Raw genomic sequence first — 14,091 nt, 5'->3', positions numbered from 1 at the left:
GTCGGAGAGTCGAATGCTGGGCCAACAACGTACTAGCCAAGAGCCCTACCTACCCCGCCAATGAAGAACTTTCTCATTGTGGGAACTTCTTCACATACAAGATATGTGACACATGGAAGAAACTTCCACCAGAAGTTGTAAACACCAACAGTGTGGAAGAGTTTAAAAGAAAGCTAGACAAAATCAGTAGAACACTGTGAATGAACAGTAAATCCTGCTCCTAGAGATAAGCGAGGACATGATGTCTCGTCAGGTGGACTAATAAGTCTTTGAGACATCCTGATCCTTGTAACTCTCTCTCTCTCTCTCTCTCTCTCTCATTTCCTACAAATCTTGCTGACTTCCGTCATGAGACAATCCAGATTTAGAAGGAATTTATTTCTCTCTCTCTCTCTCTCTCATTTCCTACATACTTTGTTGAATTCCATCATGGCGACAAGAATTTATCTAACTCTCGTAACTACTATTGATAAAATTCTGTCCCTGATATCGAAATCAGTCCCTCACCACCGTGTGAGCTCATTGCTAAGTTTGCCACAAGTGGATTTTTAAGGTAGTTTTGTTAACAGTTTGCACATGAATTGTTATAGTCACGAGTGTTGAGCAGTAAATATCTGCTCATAGCGAATTATTTGATTTAAACAACTTCCAGCCGAAGGGGTTCAGTTATTCCCAATTGAATTCGATATTATACCGTATGAAGAGAATAAGACTGTCAATATACTTTTCGAATTTCCTCGTATGGACTAAATCTAAGCAAACTTCGAATGATCATTTATTTGAAGACAACAGACCGAGACAAAAATTGTGGACAAGCTACACTGAAGGTGCACAGATTATTGTTATTCTCGTCTACTGCAATTCGCGGAAGGATGAATGCAGTCAAATAACAGACAGACCAATACGCAGTGAATACGGTAAGCGATATATTCCGTCCTGCAAGAGAAAAGGGAATATAACTGGAACGCTCTGAAATGACGTTGAAAGAGATTCAGGCAGCAAAGTTAGATCTCAAGAGATGTAACATAACGACGACTATAAATGTGGCAACGTCGACACGATGGAAACGCTTTCAGAACAGGTAATTTTTAACATCAGGAATAATCGTTCGTAAGGCACTCAACGAATGGCTGACCTTCTGCTTTCTAGACTCCGTGTTGTATGCTGGGATGGGAGAGTTTTCAGAATACAAAACAGCAATGTACAAAGGACTGTCACCATTCATTTTCACAGGTGTTAGTGCTATAATATAATGGCTGAAATACATATTGAAAATATTGCTGATAACACCTGCGCTGACCTGCGTTTTTACAGCACGTTCACTCTGTGCAAAGCGGGAAGCTGTTTTATCTACACGTTAGCAACGCTTACATGTGTTCAGTCTGCACGTGTTCAAACTCAAGCAGCTACATCAAATGTTATATATGCATACATACCTACATGCACACACACATATATATGTATGTATGTATATATATAAATATATCTCTTGATCATTACTTGACCGGATGCTTTAGGCCTTGCGTGGAGAAGGCACTGGGCTGGAAATTTAATTCACAAAATATCTGTTGAGAACGAACCAAGAGCCAGCATTCTCAGCTATTTCCCATTTTCAGGGGAAATTGCTGAGCTGCGTAGAAGGAAGGAAGGAAGGAAGGAAGGAAGGAATAACAGAAGTCTTTTTTGTGTACCATTACTTTCCTTACTTACAGCCACATACTTTGAAGCACACACAGCATACTCCATCACAAAAAGGCTTCTGTACAGCTTTACTCCTTAAATTAAAAAAAAAGTGGATTTCAAATTTAAAAACGTCAATTTCAAATAAAAAAAGGTATCAATCAAATAAAAAAAAGGGAAAATTCAAATTAAAAAAGGTGAAACTCAAATTAAAATAGGTCAAATTCAAATTAAAAAAAGATGAACTTCAAATTAAAATAAATCAATTTCAATCTAAAACAAATTGTTAAATATATGACTTTGTGTAAAAGTAATTTTTTAGTTGATTGTAAACTTGACATCGGATATGCATGAGTCATATTTTGACTGAAAGATAGTGTATCAAATGGCATGCAGGAAATGAGTCTAAGGGAGCGTGATGCGCACTATAGAAGAAGACGGAAAAGGCTGACAGGAAACAGTGACCCCATATAAAGATGGGGAAAAGTTGTAAACAAAGAAAAAGGTGGATTTTTATTACTCTTTTTTTATAATTACTGTAGTGTTTTATAAATATAGATAATGCATATCTGATGTCAAGTTTAAAATCAACTAAAAAATTACTTTTTTACACAAAGTCATTTAACAATTTCTTTTAAATTGAAATTGATTTATTTCAATTTGAAGTTCATCCTTTTTAATCTGAAGTCCATCTTTTTTCATTTGAATTTGACCTATTGTAATTTGATTTTCACCTTTTTTTATTTGAATTTGACCTTTTTTAATTTGATTTTCGCCCTTTTTAATTTGAATTTGACCTTTTTTTAATTTGATTATCTTTTTTAATTTGAAATTTACCTTTTTTTACTTTCAAATCCACTTTTTTTAATTTGAGGGTAAAAAGCTGTAGTATTTTATTGCATAACTGGGAATGGAAATTGTTAATATGCTAAAGAATTAAGTCTTTTATAATTTTTTTTTTAAATTTAAACGTGAAATTATCAGTAGATTTCAGCTTCCGTTGATGCGAAGGCTTTTCCATGGAACCTGAGGGCCCATTGATACAGAGACAGGGAATGTAGTGTATACTCGCTTCCACTATGGTCCCAACTCGCCACTCCTTTTCTTACTTGTGATTCCTCTCCCCACAACCTCATCTCCTTGCAAAAAAAAAAAAACTGTTTGGAATTCTATCTCCAAATTTTGAACTCGCAGACGATCGACTCTCTAACCTTGGGCTGTCGACCTATTGTAATTTGATTTTCACCTTTTTTTTATTTGAATTTGACCTTTTTTAATTTGATTGTTATCTTTTTTAATTTGAATTTGACCTTTTTTAATTTTATTGTTATCTATGTAATTTGAAATTTACCTTTGTTTACTTTCAGATCGACTTTTTTTAAATTTGAGGGTAAAAAGCTGTAGTATTTTATTGTATAATTGGTAATGGCAATTGTTAATATGCTAAAGAATTAAGTCTTTTATAATTTTTTTTTTAAATTCATACGTGAAATTATCAGTAGATTTCATCTTCCGTTGATGTGAAGGCTTTTCCACAGAACCTGAGGGCCCATTGATACAGAGACAGGGAATGTAGAGTATAGTCGCTTCCACTATGGTCCCAACTCGCCATCTTTCTACTTGTGATCTCCCCACCCGCCCCCTACAACCCGCATCTCCTTCAAAAAAAAAAAAAAACTGTTTGGAATTCTAACTCAAATTTGAACGCGTACAATGACCTTGGGTGCTGGACCGGAAAACTGCAATACATTTCTTGTGAATATCGACATTTTCTCCCATTGGCTTACGCTTCAGAAACGTCGAATCGCGTTCCCGCACTATTTCAAGCAATAATTGCATTCCGTCTCCATATATTTATAAAAAAAGATTTTATTCCACACATTCCACAAAGAAAGAAAAAAAAAGCTATTTTTTAGGGGGTCATGGAAGGCGAAATTACTTGATTTGTACATATTTTTAATCTGACACAACATTTGAAAAAAACCGTTAATACTGAGAGAGAGAGAGAGAGAGAGAGAGAGAGAGAGAGAGAGAGAGAGAGAGAGAGAGAGAGAGAGACTATGTTATGTTATAGACACCCAGTTATAATCACACAAGCAATAATTTATCTTTCTCTCATTCTCTCATATATAGCCTTTATTTTTACATTTTGGCGTTTGTATGGGCCTTTATATTTGATGGAATCAGCTTTAACAGAAAATACATACAAAGTCACACACACACACACACACACACACACACACACATATATATATATATATATATATATATATATAGCATATAGCTATATATATATATATATATATGTATATATATATATATATATATATAGTATATATATATATATATATATATATATATATATATATATATATATATATATATATATATATATATATATATATATATACAGAACGAAAATAGAGTTGGTGGCCTTTACAATGAATATGAAACAGCTTCAGAGGTAAAATGTTTATTGGTACGTGTATATGGTAGTGATATATATATATATATATATATATATATATATATATATATATATATACATATATATATACATATATGTATATATATATGTATATATATATATGTAAGAGAGTATATGTGTATATATATATATATATATATATATATATATATATATATATATATATATATATATATATATTTATTTATATTTATTTATTTATTTTCATCAATGAATGGCAGAGGAGACACAGATATACAAGCTGACTTTATTCCAACGTTTCGTAATTATCGGATTAATTACATCATCAGGGCTGTTAAAATAAGAAATAAAATTCTTTGTAAAATCATAAAAGCTAAAAATAAAGGCTAGAAATTATTCATACAACATTTTCACAAATGTACACAAACATTAAAATTAGAGAACAAAAGTTTTAAAAATCATTACATTAAAATGAAGGTAACAGAATATACAGTAAACTAAAATTGAAAACTATCCGTGAAAGGGGTTACAGAACGAAAGATTAAGGACCGACCTAGAGGAGTGATAGCTAAAACTAAACATAAACATAAATAGAAAGAACACAAGTCAGATAAATATATAGGAGAGGAGGACGTGAGTGTTTAACGACAGAACAAGTTGTTTGATGAAAAGTGATCCCAGAATAACAAGGTCTTGAGGGTTGGTGGGATGACCTAAAATGTAGAAGTCTTTATTATCAATGCATTTTACAAACTTTGAGTGATTTCCTGATTGACTCCTGACTCTCATCTGTCTATATATATATATATATATATATATATATATATATATATATATATATATATATATATATATATATATACACATACACACGTACCAATAAACATTTTACCTCACAAGCTGTTCATATTCATTGTGAAGGCCACCGCTCTATTTTCGTTCTGTATTCTCCTGTAGAAGCATAGCAATTTAGAACAATAACTCAGTGTGATTGGTAGGTTGGAACTGAACATTCATTGCTAATGACGCACAAAAATATCGATTTACTTCTTGCTCTCAGCAGAGTCGAAATCAGTGTCAATATAAGCGTCATCTTCTATAAACGCTAGTACAAAATATCCAAGTTACTGCATAATTTGCCTTTCTTGAATTCCTAGGTGAACATTTTGGCAATAGGCTTGTTGATAAACCATCAAACGGAGGATTTGTAGTAAATACATTTTGGGAAATTAACGCATGAATTCCACACGCCAATAATTAGGTGTCCCGTTTTGGTAAATTCCAATCAAATGATTTGACTTTTATGTGATTTAATGGCATTTAGGCTGTGTTCCCTAGCGCTTAGGCATTGGCTGCCATTCAGAGGTCTTTGCTAATATATACGATAGCTGTCCTCTCCGAGGGAACACCTGGTGTTATCAAAGCTCATTTTATTTAGTCATGGAGACCTTTATCTGGAGCAATTCTTCCCTACTTACATTAGCGGGATTCAAGCTCATTGTGATTATCTGAACACTTTTTTATTATTATTATTATCATCGAAGTTATTTTTCTGCAGAATAGATAAGTTTCTTGTTAGTCGAACGTCAATGAATTTTTGTATTAATTCACACATGACGTTTCATTGTATTGGTTGTTTGTTTCCCTTTAAAATTTATTCATGCCAACCATTTTTTCCTAGATGACCGTCAGTCTATGATGAAGCAAATATGAACAATAGAAATAGTCGTATATGTTTACAACTCGGTATTCATATGTCGATTTCTCTTACTTAACTTATTCTAAATGCAGGTACTTTTGGAATGCTATAATGTACCGGAATAAGGGTTCTCAGTCAGTCACAATCCTGTTATTTCTGTCTGATTTATTTTCTATATCCACTGGGCAATCACCCTCAGCAATTTGTGTTGGAGCATCAAGTGTTAATGTAATTATGCATTTATTGTTGAACTGTGTTATTTGGCACCATCTGTGTATTACCTCAGTTCTCTTTGAGCGTCTTATTATTCTTGCAAGTAACCATCTTGCATATATTGCAGATAGGCGTCGGCTGTGGAGCCACTCTTGGCTCTATCCCATGTGCAGTGGCCTTATGCCACCCCTTAATGTACCACTCTGCAATGTTCCTGTTATGAAGACGTCATCGGCACAGAATATTTCTCCTGTGTAGGATTCATTCATTTAGCGGGCCCTTATTAATACTTGCCCAGTAATTCGTCAATCTTCTGATCTATGTTTATTATGTAAATATAATTAATTAAGAAAATGCATGAGTTTACGTAATCTTCCCTGACATGAAGAAGGCCCTAAGCCACAATATTTCCCTTGATTTATTCGTCTACGGACTTGCTTTAATCAGTCTATTTAATCAGATGTTTTATTAAAATACAGTAGATTTCTTAACAACTTAAGAACCTCCTGCGATTATCCGTTGCCCAGGAATCAAGTAAGTATCTAAGGCAAATAGATAACATTGACCGATTCCGTTGGTGACGCAATTCCATTGTGTAATTATCAACAGAACAGCAACTGCTAGCTGGTCTGCATAATTAGAGATGATCCTGGTATCATACCCCTTCCATTTTAAGCTGTGGGCTGATAAGGATGCCAAAACCCGCAGATTCTAAGTGAGCGATCAGGTCCTCGTACCTCCGGCATAGGGCTCCTGGCTGCTCAAGACCCAATTCACGGCAACTACAAGATTCTGATGGAGTGGCCAACACTCTCAACTATTTGGTGGAATGTGGGAAGAGGCGGGCGATATGGCTTCATATTAAACTACTTAAACCCTTCCGGGAATGAGCCATTCCAGGTGAGGCAATGAGAGAACCTTCCCCAACAAGCGCAATGGTTGGTGCAGTGACCAAGGCCCCTTCTATATTGAAGAATTCGGAGATCCTAACCCATCTCCACCACATCACCACTGGACTCGACGAGACCCAGCAACAGGACATACGCAGCTCCTCCTCCAGTATCTGCAGGTGACAAAGCATGAGCTGGGATGCATATCAAGGGCAGAGCATATGATCCACCTGGAGGAATCAACACGACCTGTAGCCAAGGGATACTATAAAGTCAACACCCAGCAGGCTGAGAGAATACAGGCCCAGGTTCAACTTCAACTGAATCTGGGCTTGACTGAGCGGTCCTGGAGTCCCTCGCCTCCCCAGTGGTGTTCGTTCACAAGGAGGGTAGGAAGACTGGTTGTGGCATTGACTTTGGGAAATTAAATGCCATTACCAAACCAGAACCCTACTCTCTTCCACGAATTGAGATCTGCCTGGATAGTCTAGGTCAAGCCCCCTTACCTGAGCAAAATTGATCTGGAGAAGGGGTATTGGCAGGTCCCCCTGTCCTCTGAGTCTAGACCCCTAACAGCGTTCTCGACACCCTCTGGACACTACCAGTGTAGGGTCATGCTATATTGTTTCCTGTGATTTTAGTACACATCGCAGTCATGTTCAAACTAAAATTCTTCATGGCTAGCAACGACGTGATTACCAAATTTCATTCCTCTCATTTTCAGTTGAATGACTGTTCGTGATCGAAAAAATCTGTATTTTTGGAAAGTCTCTCTCTCTCTCTCTCTCTCTCTCTCTCTCTCTCTCTCTCTCACCAACTATCAAAATAAAATTAGTTTCACAAAGGTGAGGCATTACTATTCATGCAAAACATCTGCTGGGAATAAAATTTAATCATCCACAGAAGCCAAGTGTTCACGCGTCTCACTGCCCCAGCTTTTAGGGGAGCAACCCTGCCCCTTCCCCACCCTACCGGCTTGACATCCAATAAAAGAATCACTTTTATTATTATTATTATTATTATTATTATTATTATTATTATTATTATTATTATTATTATTATTATCCCGAAACGCTCGCGTATTCCAGAAAGTCAGTAACGGTGCATTCTGGCTTGAGGTTGGTTCTCTTGTGTTACACATACGCACGCGCACACACACACACACACACACACAACACACACACACACACACACACACATATATATATATATATATATATATATATATATATATATATATATATATATATATATATATATATATATATATATATATATATATATATATATATATATATATATATATATATATATATATATATATATATATATATATATATATATATATATATATATATATATATATATATATATATATATATATATATATATATATATATATATATATATATATATATATATATATATATATATATATATATATATATATATATATATATCTGAGGTTGAAGAGGTAAAGGCATGCATGTCTCTTACAAGAACAAGTTTATTCGGCCAACGTTTCACATCACATGATGCATCTTCAAGGCTGGAAAATTGCAGACAATAAATACTTAAAATGTCACTTCCACAATGGGAAAACTTCTTTAAAAATTTTTAAAATTTACATTTACAAAAAAAAATTAAAACAAGAACTTGAAAGGAACACCTACCAAGGCAAGAGCTAAAAAGTGACTAGAAAGACAGGGAGAAAATAAACAAACGAAAGAAACCTATAACGAACGTGGAGAGTAAACAAACAGGCAGTTATGCTATAAACAGTTGTCTGGACGACGATTGGGTGTTTAGTGTTGGTACATTAGTTTTTATGAAAAGCGACTCCAACACCATCAACTCGTCGTCCTTACGGGCAGATCCAATAATTTTAAAATCATTAATATCCAAGCGGGTACCACAAATCTTAGAATGATTCCGAACATTGATAATTCGGGATTGGACAATGTGCAACCCGTCCTGAAGCTGACACCTTGGTGGGAGCAGAAACGGACCCTGAGAAGCCTCCTAGTACATCCAACGTAGGTTCCCAGACTACATCTGGGACAGGTATATTTATAGATAATGTTGGATGTCAAGGAAGGACTCAGTCTGTCCTTCACTCTGAAAAAAGAACGGATATTTAGAGGGTTTCGTGGAATCAACTTCAGATTTACAGCTGGCAATTCATGATGAATTAAATTCATACATTTCTTTTTAAAACTTTTGTCATGAAGGAAAGGGAACTTAGCATAAATACATAATTTGGGAACGGTATATGTGGGAATAGGTTGTTTCCATTTTGCAGTTAAGAGCTTATTAAGTACTTGATGGAAATAGTGGGATGGAAAACAATTGCTTGAAAAATTAGCCAAGAATGCTGCCTTCTTTATTCAACCTGTCCAGCTTTGTAAGGGTCTACGCCCTGTGGAGGAGGGTAGAAAGAGAATTCAACTTAAAATTGAAATTACATGAACTATAAAAATTATAAACCTGTAAAAGTATTTTTCTGTGAATGCTGGTTTGAAACGTGGTGTTTATTATTTTCCCTGGTGATCATCAAATATAAAGTCAACAAATGCCAAAGTTAAAATAAAGGCTATTTTCAGAGACCAAACTAATATTGGGATCCTCAGTTGGGCATTAATGAATTCTAAAAAGGAGTCTGCATTAATATATATATATAAATATATATATATAAGGTGTCGTCCACATATCTTTTATATAAATAAAGGGTGAAACTAAAGGGGACAATTGTCAAATACTGTCTCCTCCAGGGAGTTCATAAAAATATTATGAAGGTAGGACCTAGGGCTTCCCATTGCCATAGTATTAACGGTTTTTCTGAAATGAATCATTAAAAATAAAGATCGTGTAATTGCCGGCCAATTCTAAAATAGTTTTTTTAAATAAGTGGAATTCTGTTAAAATTTTTTAAAAAGAATCGGGAAATGGAGAAAAAGTTTTATTGATCTCGATCGGGGTAAACTCAACAGGAATATTGAAATAAACAGGGACAGAATTAATGGAAACTGAGATAAAAAGGTCAGAGTTTGTAAGAAGAATGTCAATTTGAAATCAGCAGAACGATTTACATTAAAAGAATTATTGGAAAGCGGTTCTAACAATGGAGGAAAACGTCGATATTTGAAGTTTATAGTTAGGTTTTCCGGAAGAAAGTCCAAGGTCGTTCTACGCGTTCAAAATTTGGAGTTAAGGCCAAACAGTTTTTTTTTTTTTTTGAAGGAGATAACGGAAGGTTTGGGGAGGGGGTTTTGGGATCTATGTAGAAAGATGGCACGTTTGGGACCATAGTGAAGGAACCTATTAATTCCCCTGTCTGTCTCATTTTGGGTAAGGTTTTGGAAAAGGTGTTCATCAACTGGAATCTTGATGAGTCACTGATAATTTGACGTTTAGATTTTAAAAATTATAAAGACTTATCTAAATACTAACAAGTTCATTACCTTTATGCAAAAAATGCACAACAATTATACCTCAAGTCTTTGGCCAAATTTCAAAATTTGTAGATCCTCAAATTAAAAAGATAAGCCCATCTTAAAAAGGTTGTTATAAATTCAAATTAAGGCTGATAAATCAAATTAAAGTAGGTGGCGTTATTACAAAAAAGGTGAAAATCGATAATTTCTGGAATAAAACTGAAAATGGTAAGAAAAATTGTTGAAGTTGGGTTTATCAAACAATTTAAAACAAAAGACAATGTGTAAAAAGTAATTCTTTTAGTTGATTTTAAACTTGACAAATTAAATATGAATTTATATTATTTTAAAAACACTAATGGATATAAAAAAAACCTTGTAAAATCCTATCTTTTTTTCTTAGTCTCAACGTTCTGTGTAAAAATGGTCAGGGCATTATTAAATAGTTTAGACTAAAATAAAATTTGATCAATTATCTTTCAATGAAAATATGTATGATGGATTTGTAAAATCAACTAAAAATTAGCATCAAATCATATTTTAAATCTCTTTAGATTGAAATTGATTTATTTTAATTTCCAATAATTTTTTAATCTGGAATCATCTTATTTAATTTGAATTTTACCTTTTATTTGAGTTTAAACTCACGAATTTGAAACAATATTGTTGAACTGATTTGATTGAAGAAATTTTATTTGAGTTGATATTTTTTCCAATTTGAAATTACTTTTTAATTTGAAATCCAACTTTTTAAATTTGAGGGTAAAATAATCCTTATCAACTCGATGGAAATTACTAATTATGTGGCTGTCAGTCGGAAGATGAATAGGAACAAAAGAAGAACTTTAGTTATGCCAACATCCATGATTCCAGTCTAGTCCTTCCTTCCTTCCTTCAATGGAAGAATCAGCTCAGCAATTTTTGAAAATGGAAATGGCTGAGAATGCTCTCTGGTTCGTTCTCAACAGATATTTTGTGAATTAAATTTCCAAACAGGTTTCCATCAGGCATAAAGCATCCGGTCAAGTGAAATGATCAAGAATATATATATTTTATCACTTCCACAATGTGTGTGTGCTAGTAGGTTTTATGCATATATAACATTCAACTGTAGCTTCTTGGTTTGAACAGGAACAAAACACATGGCAAGCGTTGCTAAAATGTAGATGAAACAGTTTCCCTGCTTTGACTTTAAAGATTTGAAATGACTAAAAACGCAGGTGTTATCAGCAAATTTTCAATAATGTGGCCTGAATGATATATATACTTTAACACCTGTGAAAATGAATTGGTGACAGTCCTTTTGGTACATTGCTGTTTTTGTATTCTGAAAACTCTCCCAGCAGCATGCAACACCGAAGTCTCGAAAGCAGGTGGTCAGCCATTCGTCGAGTGCCCACGAACGATTATCCCTGATGTTAAAATTACACTGTTCTGAAGCGTTTCCATCATTGTCGACGTTGCCACATTTAAAGATCTAACTTTTCCTGCCCTGAATTTCTTTCAAAGTCCTTCGAAATGTTCAGTTATATTCCCTTCTCTCTTGCAGGACGGAATATATCGTGCATTTTGGCAGCAGCGGTTCAGTGGCGAGAACCCAATTTTTGCTGGTCGATGCTTACCCGTATTCACTGTTATTTGACTGCATTCATCCTTCCGCGAATTGCAGTAGACGAGGATAACAATAACCTGTGCACCTTCAGTGTAGCTTGTCCACAATTTTTGTCTTCAAATAAATGATCATTCGAAGTTTGCTTAGATTTAGTAGGAACTTCGAAATGTATATTGACAGTCTCATTCTCTTCATACGGTATAATATCGAATTCAGTTGGGAATAACTGAACCCCTTCGGCTGGAAGTTATTCCAGTTCAATTGAATTTCAGCTGAGCAGGTATTTACTGCTCAACAACTCGTGACTATAACAATTCATGTGCAAACTGTTAACAAAACTACCTTAAAAATCCACTTGCATAAATTAGCAATGAGCTCACACGGTGGGAGGACTGATGTGATTTCAGGGACAGAATTTTATCAATAAGCGTTGAAGAGAGAGAGAGAGAGAGAGAGAGAGAGAGAGAGAGAGAGAGAGAGAATTTTTCTGTCTCCAAGATGGAAGTCAACAAAATATGTAGGAAATGAAGAGAGATAAATTCCTCTGAATCTGAATTGTTTCCATGACGGAAGTCAGCAAGATTTATAGGAAATGAGAGAGAGAGAGAGAGACAGAGAGAGTTACAAGGATCAGTTACAAGGAGTTCAAAGGATCAGGATTAGTCAAAGACTTATTAGTCCATCTGACGAGACATCGTGTCCTCGCTTATCTCTAGGAGCAGGATTTACTGTTCATTCACAGTGTTCTACTGATTTTGTCTAGCTTTCTTTTAAACTCTTCCTCCACACTGTTGGTGTTTACAACTTCTGGTGGAAGTTTCTTCCATGTGTCACATATCATGTATGTGAAGAAGTTCCCACAACGAGAAAGTTCTTCATTGGAGGGGTAGGTAGAGCTCTCGGCTAGCACGCTGTTGGCCCAGCGTTCGACTCTCCGACCGGCCAGTGGAGAATTGGAGGAATTTATTTCTGGTGATAGAAATTCACTTCTATTAGTTGTCCTCGCAATCGTTGTGTTTCTAAGCCATAAATGTTCAGGCTCTCTAGTCGTGTTTGGTAACCTATTTGCCTGATGGATGGAATTAACTTTGTGGCTCTTGCTTGTATGTGCCCCTTCTAATCTATTTATGTCCTTTCTTAGTGTTGGTGACCAAAACTGTACTGCATATTCAAGACGAGGTCTAATTACTATGGATGTGTAGAGCTGTAGCACCGTATCCTTGTTTCTGTATTTGAACTGCCTCTTTATGTATCCCACTAAGTTTCTGTTCCTTCCTTTCAGCTTTTATGGACTGTTTTGCAGATTTTAAGACCTTGGTGATAATGACCCCAATGTCTCTCCTTGTTCTACACTGTTTATGTCATTCCCAAGTAGCATGTAGTTGGCATGAGGGTTGTGTGTTCCTATTTGTAACACTTTACACTTATCTAAGTTAAATGGCATTTGTCATCTTTTTGACCACTCTTCTATTTTCCTTAGATCATTTCTTAAACTATCCACTGCCTCTGGGTCTGCTGCATTTACACCTAGTTTGGTGTCATCTGCAAATTTGGATATCCTGCTAGTTAAGCCTACGTCAATGTCATTAATGTAAATAAAAAAACAAGGGCCAAGGACAGAACCCTGAGGAACTCCGCCCGTCACATCTGCCCATTCTGATTTTCCCCGTTTATTACGACTCTGTTTTCTATTAGTTAGCCTGTCTTCGATCCAGTCTGCTATTTTCTGATGGCAATAATTTTTTCATTAGTTTCTTGTGTGGAACTTTTGTCAAAGGCTTATCGGAAATCTTGAAGAGTATATCTATTGCTCTACTACTGTTGTAAATATCAAGCATGTTATGGAAAAACTCAAGAAGTTTGATAAGCAGGATCTGTTTTGTCTGAAGCCGTGTTCACTGTTTAACAACAGGTTGTTTTGTTTCTATCAATGTGATCCACAATTTGATCTGCAATTATGGGCTCAAAAATCTTACAAGGGACTGACGTTAGGCAGATTAGTTTATAATTACCTGACTCTTCTCTTGGAACTTTTTTGTAAACTGGGAGCACTTTACCTAGTTTCCATCCTTTGGGTGCCTTTCGTTATTCTGCAGTGTTTCTGTGGAGTTTAT

This window comes from Macrobrachium rosenbergii, chromosome 53 (assembly GCF_040412425.1).
Source record: "Macrobrachium rosenbergii isolate ZJJX-2024 chromosome 53, ASM4041242v1, whole genome shotgun sequence".
Lineage (NCBI taxonomy): Eukaryota > Metazoa > Arthropoda > Malacostraca > Decapoda > Palaemonidae > Macrobrachium > Macrobrachium rosenbergii.
The sequence above is the reverse complement of the archived record's forward strand: the minus strand, read 5'-3'. Positions refer to the sequence as shown.